The following is a 10324-nucleotide window of genomic DNA, read 5'->3' on the forward strand; positions in this document are numbered from 1 at the left end:
CACGGCCCAGCAGACACAGGCTCGGCCGCCCTCTCTCTCTCTCTCTCTCCTTCTCCAGTTTATCTTCTCCCTCTCTCTCTTTCTGATTCAGTCATCTCTCTCTCTCTCTCTCTCTGTGTCCTCCAACTCTCCCCTGTTATGATTTGAAATTGTAAAAATCCATTAAATCCATTGGTTTCGATCAGAGTGCGGCAGCGTGTGTGTGTGTGTGTATGTGACTGTGTGTGTGTGTGTGTGTGTGTGTGTGTGTGTATGTGACTGTGTGTGTGTGTGTGTGTGTGTGTGTGTGTCTGTGTGTGTGTGTATGTGACTGTGTGTGTGTGTGTGTGTGTGTGTGTGTGTGTGTGTGTGTGTGTGTGTGTGTGTATGTGACTGTGTGTGTGTGTGTGTGTGTGTGTGTGTCTGTGTGTGTGTGTATGTGACTGTGTGTGTGTGTGTGTGTGTGTGTGTGTGTGTGTGTGTATGTGACTGTGTGTGTGTGTGTGTGTGTATGTGACTGTGTGTGTGTGTGTGTGTGTGTGTGTGTGTGTGTATGTGACTGTGTGTGTGTGTGTGTGTGTGTGTGTGTGTGTGTGTGTGTGTGTGTGTGTGTGTGTGTGTGTGTGTGGGCAGTAAACATGGTAATAACAGTGCTGAGCAGTTTTCTTGCAGACGATTCACTGCTATCTTCTCCTGATGTGACAGACTTCACGCTGCGTAGCTATAATAACAGAACATAAATACACAGGATTTTGTCTTTTACCATTAAAGCAGAATTAGGTTCCGTGGTCACAGTTTTACAGTGTTATTGTGAATTTTTTTTTTTTTTACCATTACAATTAAGAGAAATTTCTTCCAAATGAATGAAATGTTCAGACCGATTGTTTGTTGCTAGTTTCCTTAATTTTGTGTGCGAACACATTTAGATTTTACATAAAAATAAACATTTTCTGGTTCCGAACAGGATTTATCTCACGTGATTTTACCTCCACCTCTCGAAATCTTTCTGTTTAGTGTTGAGTATATTGTGGCCCAGTCCCTCTGTCAGCACATACACAGTTTCCATGGTAACTACATTTATATATATAACTAAATTTATAAAGATACCAAGAGAATGTGAACGGTAAAACTCCACATCCCTGCCTGCTCCAGTCCAATCATGTGTATTGGCAATCGGTGCCGCGGCTCTTTAAAAAGCTCCTTATTCCCCAGTTTATTCTGACATTTTGATTCACGATCAGCTGTGGGAGGAGGAGGGGAAAAATAATTAAAAAATAAAAAACACCCTTTGAGACAAACTCAGGCCGCTTAACTAATTACCAACATATATCACCGCTGGCTCCGACAAGCCAATTACACCTGATTGGAAATACTTTACTTTGTTCAACACACGCTTTTCATGTCGGTTTTAATTCAGTGTCAAAGCTTGCCTTTCTGAATATTAGAGTGGATGATTGACTGCTGAGGGCCTTACAGTGTACGGTACATAAGCCAATAATGTCCCATTTGTCTGGTATGGAGGGAAAGCGGGATAAACAGATTAGAAAAGGACATTAGATGTATAACTGGGTTAGTGAGGACATCAGCTCTAATGGGTAAACGTCCTTCACAAGAGTCTCACTATGATTAATACAAAGTGATACCAGTGACTGTGGGACTTCCCAGAAACAGAGAATGACAAGAATGATGGGAAAGAAAGTTGCATTAACAAAACAAACAAACAATAAAAGGTACGCAGATACTGTGGATCAAAGATGCAGTTTAAGATCTTTACCTTTCACCTGTGTGATCCTCTGAACATCCTAAAGACACCTTAAAACCTTCTCAACCCAGATCAAACAGTATCTGCAAACCATGAGAGACCTTAAAAAAATCATCTGATCCCATTAAAAACATCCCAAAACAACCCTGAAACCCACTGTAAACCTCATTCAGACAACACCTGCGACCCCTCAAATATGATGAGAACCCTCTACAGACACTTAAAATCCCTCTAAACATCCCTGAAGCCCCTTGGAAAACAACTTGAACTCACTTTAAACCTTTCAAATTAGACCTGAAATTCATCCAAGACCCCTTGAACTCTCTAAAAGACACCAAAAGTCCCTGTAAACAAAAATCCTTAATACTCTAAATACTTCTAAACAATCTCTGACTTCTTCTAAATCCTGTAAACAACACCTGTGACCCCCTCAATCCCTTAAAAGACATCTTTAACCCATGTAATCACTCTTATAGCTCCTTTAATCGCATATGGAACTGTCTTAAACAACTGGTGAAAACCCTTCCATCACCACCTGTAACTGTAACCCTCCTTAAACCCTGTCATGAACCTTAAACGCCTCAGAGCAAACATTAATTGCATCATGATCATGGTTTGCTTGTGGCACAGAACAGTAGCCAAAACTGACCAGTCATGTTTTCTACCAAACTTCTGATCTGATCACACTGCCTCACAGAGCCAGGCTGGACTGTCCAACATGTCGTCTAACGGAAACTGCAGCAGACTTTCGATTTCTTCGCCGCAGTCGATCCGGAGGAAAATCAGGCATCAGAGCTCGTCTGTGTACAAATCTAAGTAGACAGCGAGACAAAAACATGTCATTTCATATGCAAACCCGCAGAAAGAAACACGGCCTGATTCAATAAGTGAGCGGCTCTCTCCGAGCGTCGCCGTGTTCTGGTTGATTGTAATGTCTTTCAGAGGGGAAACAGAAACAAGCAACTATATTTTCTGTCATTACAGCACATTGTTGGACAACAACACTTCCCGGAGCTGTTTTGTGTTTGCCAACAACAACAAAAAAAGATAGGAGGGACAAAAAGGTGTCTGAGTAATTGTTTCCGTGGTGATAATTTTTTCCTGTTTGGTGTGCAAGTGTGTGACAGCATGCAGGACAAGAGAGAGGAAGAAAAAAAAAAACGAAGAACGAAACACCCAGCAGCCACGTCGTGAGCCGAAAGCAATTTCCTCGTCTAAATTTAGTTATGCAAAGCCTATGGGCATCATCAGCATTTTGTAATTAGTTTTATAATTACTGCTGTTTCCCTCTCCCTCTGTCATTCCATTTTTCTTTACATTGAGACTGGGGAATCAAAACATCTCACACTCGCAGCTGGCCAAATTACTCTCCGTTTATTAAGTGCGGGCATGCACGGCGGGCGCTCTTGGCGGGTGGACGGAGCGGCGTCTCTGCCGCAGAGCAGAGCGGGGCTTGGCCGGGGGCCGACAGAAACACCGCAGGTTTCTGCAGCGAGAGAGCCGAAGTTTATTGTGTGACAAGTTTATTATGTGAAGAAGCAGCAGCTGCTCCGCTCGCCTCTTTTTAGCTTTAAGATTAGATTTGTGGGTAAAAAGCTGGAGTGATTACAGCTGGATGGGGGGTCTTTGAGAGGGAAATAACAATTATCACCCAATGTGTACATGATGTAGTCCAGATAATTGAGGCTCTGTGTTTCATATGCTTTGGTTGAGTCCCACTGTGCTTTAGTTTAGGAGAGGACTCATGTAGCTGTTATCAGGCATCAGTGGAAGAAAATCCTGCTGTTAAATCACGACTAACCTGAATTTAACAGCTGGAGGGAGAGCAGGGTGGTTAGCTTACAGACGGAAACAACAGGCTGTTAGCTGGAGAGTGTCTCCTGATCTGTCAACACAAATCTGGATCATCTCACGTCTCAAAGCTCGGCACGCAGATGGTGTCAGGTGAAAACCTCAAAAGATTTTTTTAAGGGTTTGTATGTTTTTGTGTGTTTGTATGTAACTGTTTGACCTCGGATGACCTGCAAATAACGAAGCGGCTGCAAAGTTACGAAAACATACAAAAACATTTTTAGACCGAATCTTCAAAAACAATATTTGCCCTTTGTTTGTTTCAGAACCTCCGCTTCAGACAGGTGAAGCGTGCGACATATGTTCAGCTGGGCTCGTCTCCGGGCCAATAATTTTAAAAAAAAAATGTTTTTGCTTAATGAAAACAAAATTAGTTTGGTGTAACATTAAAACAATAATCAAACTTAAAAAAAAAACTGAACTGAAATCATGAAAGTGTTGCTAAATGCTCGTGGTTGAGTCTGACAGATTTCACGGGATAAAATGATGAAATGATGAAAATGACACTGAAACAGTCCTTTTCCATTTATGTTCATTAGAAATTAGCTAAAACCAGAACATATTAAAATTCATACTAAAAGTCTAATGTGTGATTCAGTTCAAACTGAAACTGATTAAAAAGTCCATTTCACATTTCATTTCATTATCATGATGGCAGTGTCACTCGTCTGAACACATGGAAAGTTAAGTGTCAGCAGAGTTTTGAGTTTCATTTTCAAACAACATGAAAATGAAAATGGAATCAAAATATTGATATTTTAAATTCATTGTTTTTTATATGTCATTGTTCAAATTCCAATTGAATTAAAATTTCGTTGTAACACTGGCGTCTCTGGACTCCCAAACTCTGAGGTCTCCTTACTGAAAACCAAAAACACTGTGACCAAACAGATGAAATGATGGCGCTGACTTTCTTATGCACACAAAAAAAAAACCTTGCACAGTTGGACTGCAGGCCTGGCTGGGGAGGTGGGAGGGGTTTGATGTGAGCGCCGTGTTTATCCGGGTGTCAGGGTCACTGTGTTCCCTCAGTATAATGGAGGAAGCCATTAGCCCAGCCAGCAGGCCGCATCATAAAAACGTCAGCTGGTACAAAGAGACGAGATGGATCATAACGAGACGAGACTCCCGCTGCTCTCCTCCTCTGTCTCTCTGCCTCTCTCTCTCAGCCTCACTGATAGCCTCTGTCTCTCTAATTGACTGTCTCGTTTATTTTTCTCTCTTTCTCCCCCTTCTGGTCTTTATCCCTCTCATTTCTCCATCCAGTCTCTTTCCTCTGATGTTCCTCTTATTTCCCTCTCTCTCTCAGTTCTTACTGTCTCACTAAGCAGGAGGTTGATTTTGTATAAAGCAGCAGTCTGGCTGTATGTAACGATAAGTGGACGGGAAAACACACACACACACACACACACACACACACACACACACACACACACACACACACACACACACACACACACGAAAACCCACTTTTAAGAACATGAGGAGTCAACAAAGGAGAGAAAGGACAGATTCATTATCCACTAATCACTGTGATGACTGTGTGGTGGAGCCAGCCATCTTGTATGCAGTGGTCAGCAGCAGAGTCTTCAGTTCCTGCTGCTGTCAGACCAATCGCTGCTTCACCCGACAGTCCAGAACAACCACTCCACTACAAGACAATCACACGATTAAACTTCTGTGCTACAGTTTTCCATTTGCTCTGGTCTCAAATGATTTAAATTCAACCATTCCAGGGAAAATATCTTGGTTAAACCGCTCATCACACACAGACACATGTAGACTTTACTACATTATTACTATATACTACAATTTTCTGGTTTTGCAAACTTAATTATCCGACAAAATAAATTCTGATATGAATCAAATTCTCCTGGAATAAATGATTTATACTGCGATTACCAGACACCAGACACTGAAATCCTGAAATATGTTACGAACTTCCTGCTGTGAGTAAACTTCCCAACGCACATCAGTCAGTCACTGACATCAAGACAAACTGAATCTGATCTTCATAATTCACTTTTGGCTCCAAACACTGAAGAAAAATGATTAAGTTTTCACAACCTTTACATTTACTTACATTAACAACATAAACTGGTTCTGAGAGGTGACACAGAAGAAATATTTGCACATTAAAAACCACATGAAATGACCCCCAGTGCACACACACACACACACACACGGTCGCACAAACACACACACACCGACACACCATGCTAAATTTCACCTCATGCCTTATGAGCTCGTGTACTGAGCCATAAATAGGTTTGTGTCTTATAAAAAATGCCATAATTTATATTTTAATAACTGAGACAAGATATTTATACAGAATGTAAAGCAGCAAAGATACGAATGACACAGTGTGTGTGTGTGTGTGTGGGTTTACAAGGTGTGTGTACTCACTTTGCATTTATGCAGGTATATGTGTGAGTTGTTTACATGTATGTGTGTATTTGTGAGTGTAAAGTATGTGTAAAACCCACGTGTTTGTTTATAGGTGTGCGTGTGTGTGTGTGTGTGTGTGCGTGTGTGTGTGTGTGTGTGTGTGTGTTGATTATAGACTGGCTCATGAAGTGTGGCATTTTGGTGTCTGCTACTCTCTGCATGCATAATGAATAGCCAGGTGTCGGAGGGGGTCACACACACATCCACACCCACACACCCACACCTACACACAGGCAACAGACTGTCAGACAGACACACAAAAACTGAAACACTCCTACACACACTGTCAAACACACAAACCTTATGCACACGTGCAACCACACACGGCGGCAAAATTCACACATAAACACCCGGACCGGCATTCAGTCACACAGTGAAATGGTGAGCAGTCAGTTGTATAAACACTCTCACACACTCACACTCACACACACACACACACACACACACACACACACACACACACACACACACACACACACACACACACACACACACACACACACACACACACACACACACACACACACACACAGGCTGGGTGTCAGGATGCTCCAAAGGTCATGGTTGTTTGTGTGGTGTCCTGCAGCAGATGTGGAGACTCTCTGACAGGAAGTCAAAACCTCCAACACTAAACTGTAGAAGAGAAACTGATGGGTCAATTACTGCAAAGGTCAATGGGGGAGGAGGAAGAGGAGGAGGAGAGGAGGAGGAAGAGGAGGGTGGAAGAGGACAAGAGGAAGAGGGAAGGAGGAGGAGAAGATAGAGAGGAGAAAAAACAGAGGAAGAGGAAGAAGGAATGAAGGAGGCAGTGAAAAGAGGGGAGGAGATGAAGGGAGGTGGATGAGATGAGGGAGAGGAGAAGACAGGGAGGGGGGAGAGTAGGAACTTATGAGGACGAAGAGGAAGAGAGGAGAAGGAGAAGGTGAAACAAGATGGAATAGGATGAGAAAAGAAACGAAAAGAACGAGGAGGAAGAAGTGGAGAAAGAGGAGGAAGACAAGAACAATAACACAAGGAGAAGAAAGTGGGTGGGAGAAAAGGAGGGGAGGAAAAGGAGGAGAAGGACATCAAGAGAAGAAGGGAAGAGCAAAATCAGAGGAAGGACAAAAAAAAGTAATCAAGAGAAATGAAGGGAGAACTGTACAAAGACAGGAGGAGGAGGAAGAGGAGAGAGAGACAGGCAGACAAAGGGACGACCAGGGAGGAGAGGAGCGATAAGAAGAGGACAGAATCTAAAAGGAAGAAAGGAAAGAGAAGAAGAAATGAAAGGAAACAAAGAGGAAGGAGAAGAAGATGGGAGGAAAAAGAAAAGGAGTCAAGGATGGTTGGAAAAGATGGAGAGGAAGAAGAAAGAGAAACAGGAGTGCAGAAGGAAGGAAGGAAGGAAACACACACAGTTTGTGGCAATGCATCAACAGACTGGAGGTCAAACAGCTTCAGCTGATAGATGCTCATACAGAGGAGCGCTTCATTTATTTACCTGCAGCTCCCTGCAGAAACTCACTGTTTTGAAAGTCATAGTAGCCTCAACACACACACTCACACACACACACACACACACACACACACACACACACACACACACACACACACACACACACACACACACACAATTTTAGTCATTTATTTAGTGAATGATTGATTTTCCATGTTTACTATGCCAGTCTCTGCTCTGCTTCATGTTATTTTACTGTTATGTTTGTCACCTGTTCACCTCTCGCACACTAACACACGTTGTGTTGCTGTATTGTGTTTACAAAGGTGAAACATAAATATGCTTAATAATAACCACACATTACTGACATTATACAGCAGATGACAATATTTATATTTAAATCATTTATGATGATTTGAAACTGAAAAGTGAAGCATGAGAACATGGACACAGGAAGACGGGGGAAGAGTTAACTGACAGGAAGAGAGCAAAAATAGAAGAAGAAGAAGAAGAAGAAGAAGAAGAAGAAGAAGTCATGAAAGAGGAAAGAAAGAGGGAGAGAAAAGAAGGGAAACACAATAAATGAGAATTTTTTTCAGTGGGTCAAAGAGTATGGAGTCATCAGCAGACACACACACACACACACACAGACACACACACACACACACACACACACACACACAGACACACACACACACACACACACACACACAGACACACACACACACAGACACACACACACACACACACATCTTCATTACCTGAACTGATGCAGAGCAGCTACACAGAGGCCAAAATCAATAACTCTCTGCTGTGCTGAACGCTCCACAACACACACATGCACACACTGACACACAAAACAATTACAAGGGAAAGATCACATAGGCATGGATACACACACACACACGCACACACACAGACACACACACACACAACCCTGCAGAGGGTGAGTTTCTGTGTGTGTGTGCATCATGTACAGATAAGTCTTGTGTGTTTTCGTGTGCGTGTGCGTGTGTGTGTGTGTGTGTGTGGTACAGTAGGAGGGACAATCTGATTAAATTGAATTTTCTGTGTGAGTAAGTGTGTGAATGTGATACATATATACAAGGTGAGACTGGCCTCACCTTCCTCTGTGTGTGTGTGTGTGTGTGTGTGTGTGTGTGTGTGTGTGTGTGTGTGTGTGTGTTTTGTATCTGTCTCTGAGGCCTGAACAGCTATAAACACTTTTACCTTCAGATGTGGTCGAACGTCAGACCACCTTGTTTGTTACGAACCTTTCATTCGTGATTTGAGCGTCGTGCCTGCTCTGACCAGCTTGGGCTGAGCCTGACCAGTTTGGGCTGAGTCTGACCAGTTTGGGCTGAGTCTGATTCTGTTCCAGTCTGGTTCAGCAGGTTTCAGCAGATAATCTCAGGCTGTGACGCTGAAGACCTTTCAGTCTCTTCTACCACACCCAGTCAGGGACAAACAGGGGCTGTGTTTAAATCCTCTGACATCATTTAAAGTGTGCTTGTTGTCACGTTAGCTTAGCATCAGTACTGTTGCTATGGTTACCTGTTTGCGCTGTCCTGGTATTCAGTACAACAGACATCTTTTAACAGATCTGAGATCAGAATTTTCCATCAGTGAAGATTCAGATTCAGGCTGAGCTTCAGCTCAGGTCTCGTGTTTGTGTTACGTGTGATGTAGTGTGAGTCTGTCTGACAGGATGAAGGGCTGTGTTACAGGAAATACACAACACACACGGTGCTGCAAGCTCTGAAACAATCCACCACACACACACACACACACACACACACACACACTAATTTGGTGTGTATATTTCTGTTCTGTTCATTAAAATGCATGTGCCTCTTCAAAGAGCTGACGACAATGATGCCATCTGCTGTTGTGTGGCGAGGGTATGTGCACACACACACGTTCTGTTCAGAGACGTGTAGAAATACCCATACATGAACACACACACTCACACATACACACACACACACTCACACACAATCACACATACACACACACACAGTTGCACCTTCACAAGCACACGAACATTTGCTTTTATTCACACATCACCACAACAATCTTGCTCTTGTACGTATTATAGCTCTGTACACAGGTAAATATCCTGGCTGTAGTCCTTATAGATACACACACACACACACACACACACACACACCACCAGAAATTTCAAGCAATTTGCTTTCATCTTCGGGTCATTCCTACAAGCCCAAACGTCCCTTTTAAAAGCGAGCGCTCCTCTTCTCCTCTAAGTGCATCGCACAAAGGGCCCATTTCAAAGGCAAATTCCACTTAGATTCACAAGTGCTGTGTATACTCTGGTACTCCAGGCAGAAATTCATCAAAGCTTAATGTTCCCTTCACAGAAAATCACTTAGCGCAGAAGCTAGCCGTCTGTGTATGTGTGTGTGTGTGTGTGTGAGAGCGTATGTGTGTGTTTCCGCAGCTTTTCCATGTTGTTTGATAGTTTAAAGGGCCAGTCAGTGCAGCGCGGCCCGCTGTCGACCTGATCCGCCTCTGTTTGCATGTTCAGATTCATCAGAATTAAAGGGTTTGTTTGAAAACACAAAGAGAAGCCTGAACTGTTGTTGTGGATTAGTTTACAGCGAACTGACTGTTCGGACTGAAAAAGAAAGGAAATCTGAGGAAATCGGAGTCAGAAATCATGAAAAGAATAATGTTATTAAAGTGCAGCAGAGTCGCTTTCAAGCTGTACTCTGCAACTTTTGAAGAAACTGATTTGAATTTTTCGGAAGAGATCCTAAAAACGTAGCTCAGTTTCCTGTAGGATTTGAAAGAATTTTTCTATGACAAGATAATGAAATAAAAGCTCTAAT

General features: G+C 42.7%; 1 protein-coding gene across 1 annotated transcript in view; it reads right to left on the minus strand.

Moving 5' to 3' along the window:
• The window catches only part of LOC121197383 (neuronal PAS domain-containing protein 3), a 204534-nt gene that overhangs the window by 107127 nt on the left and 87083 nt on the right, over positions 1-10324 (minus strand). The gene's annotated exons all lie outside the window — the stretch shown is intronic.

The sequence above is a fragment of the Toxotes jaculatrix genome, chromosome 17 (assembly GCF_017976425.1).
Source record: "Toxotes jaculatrix isolate fToxJac2 chromosome 17, fToxJac2.pri, whole genome shotgun sequence".
NCBI lineage: Eukaryota > Metazoa > Chordata > Actinopteri > Toxotidae > Toxotes > Toxotes jaculatrix.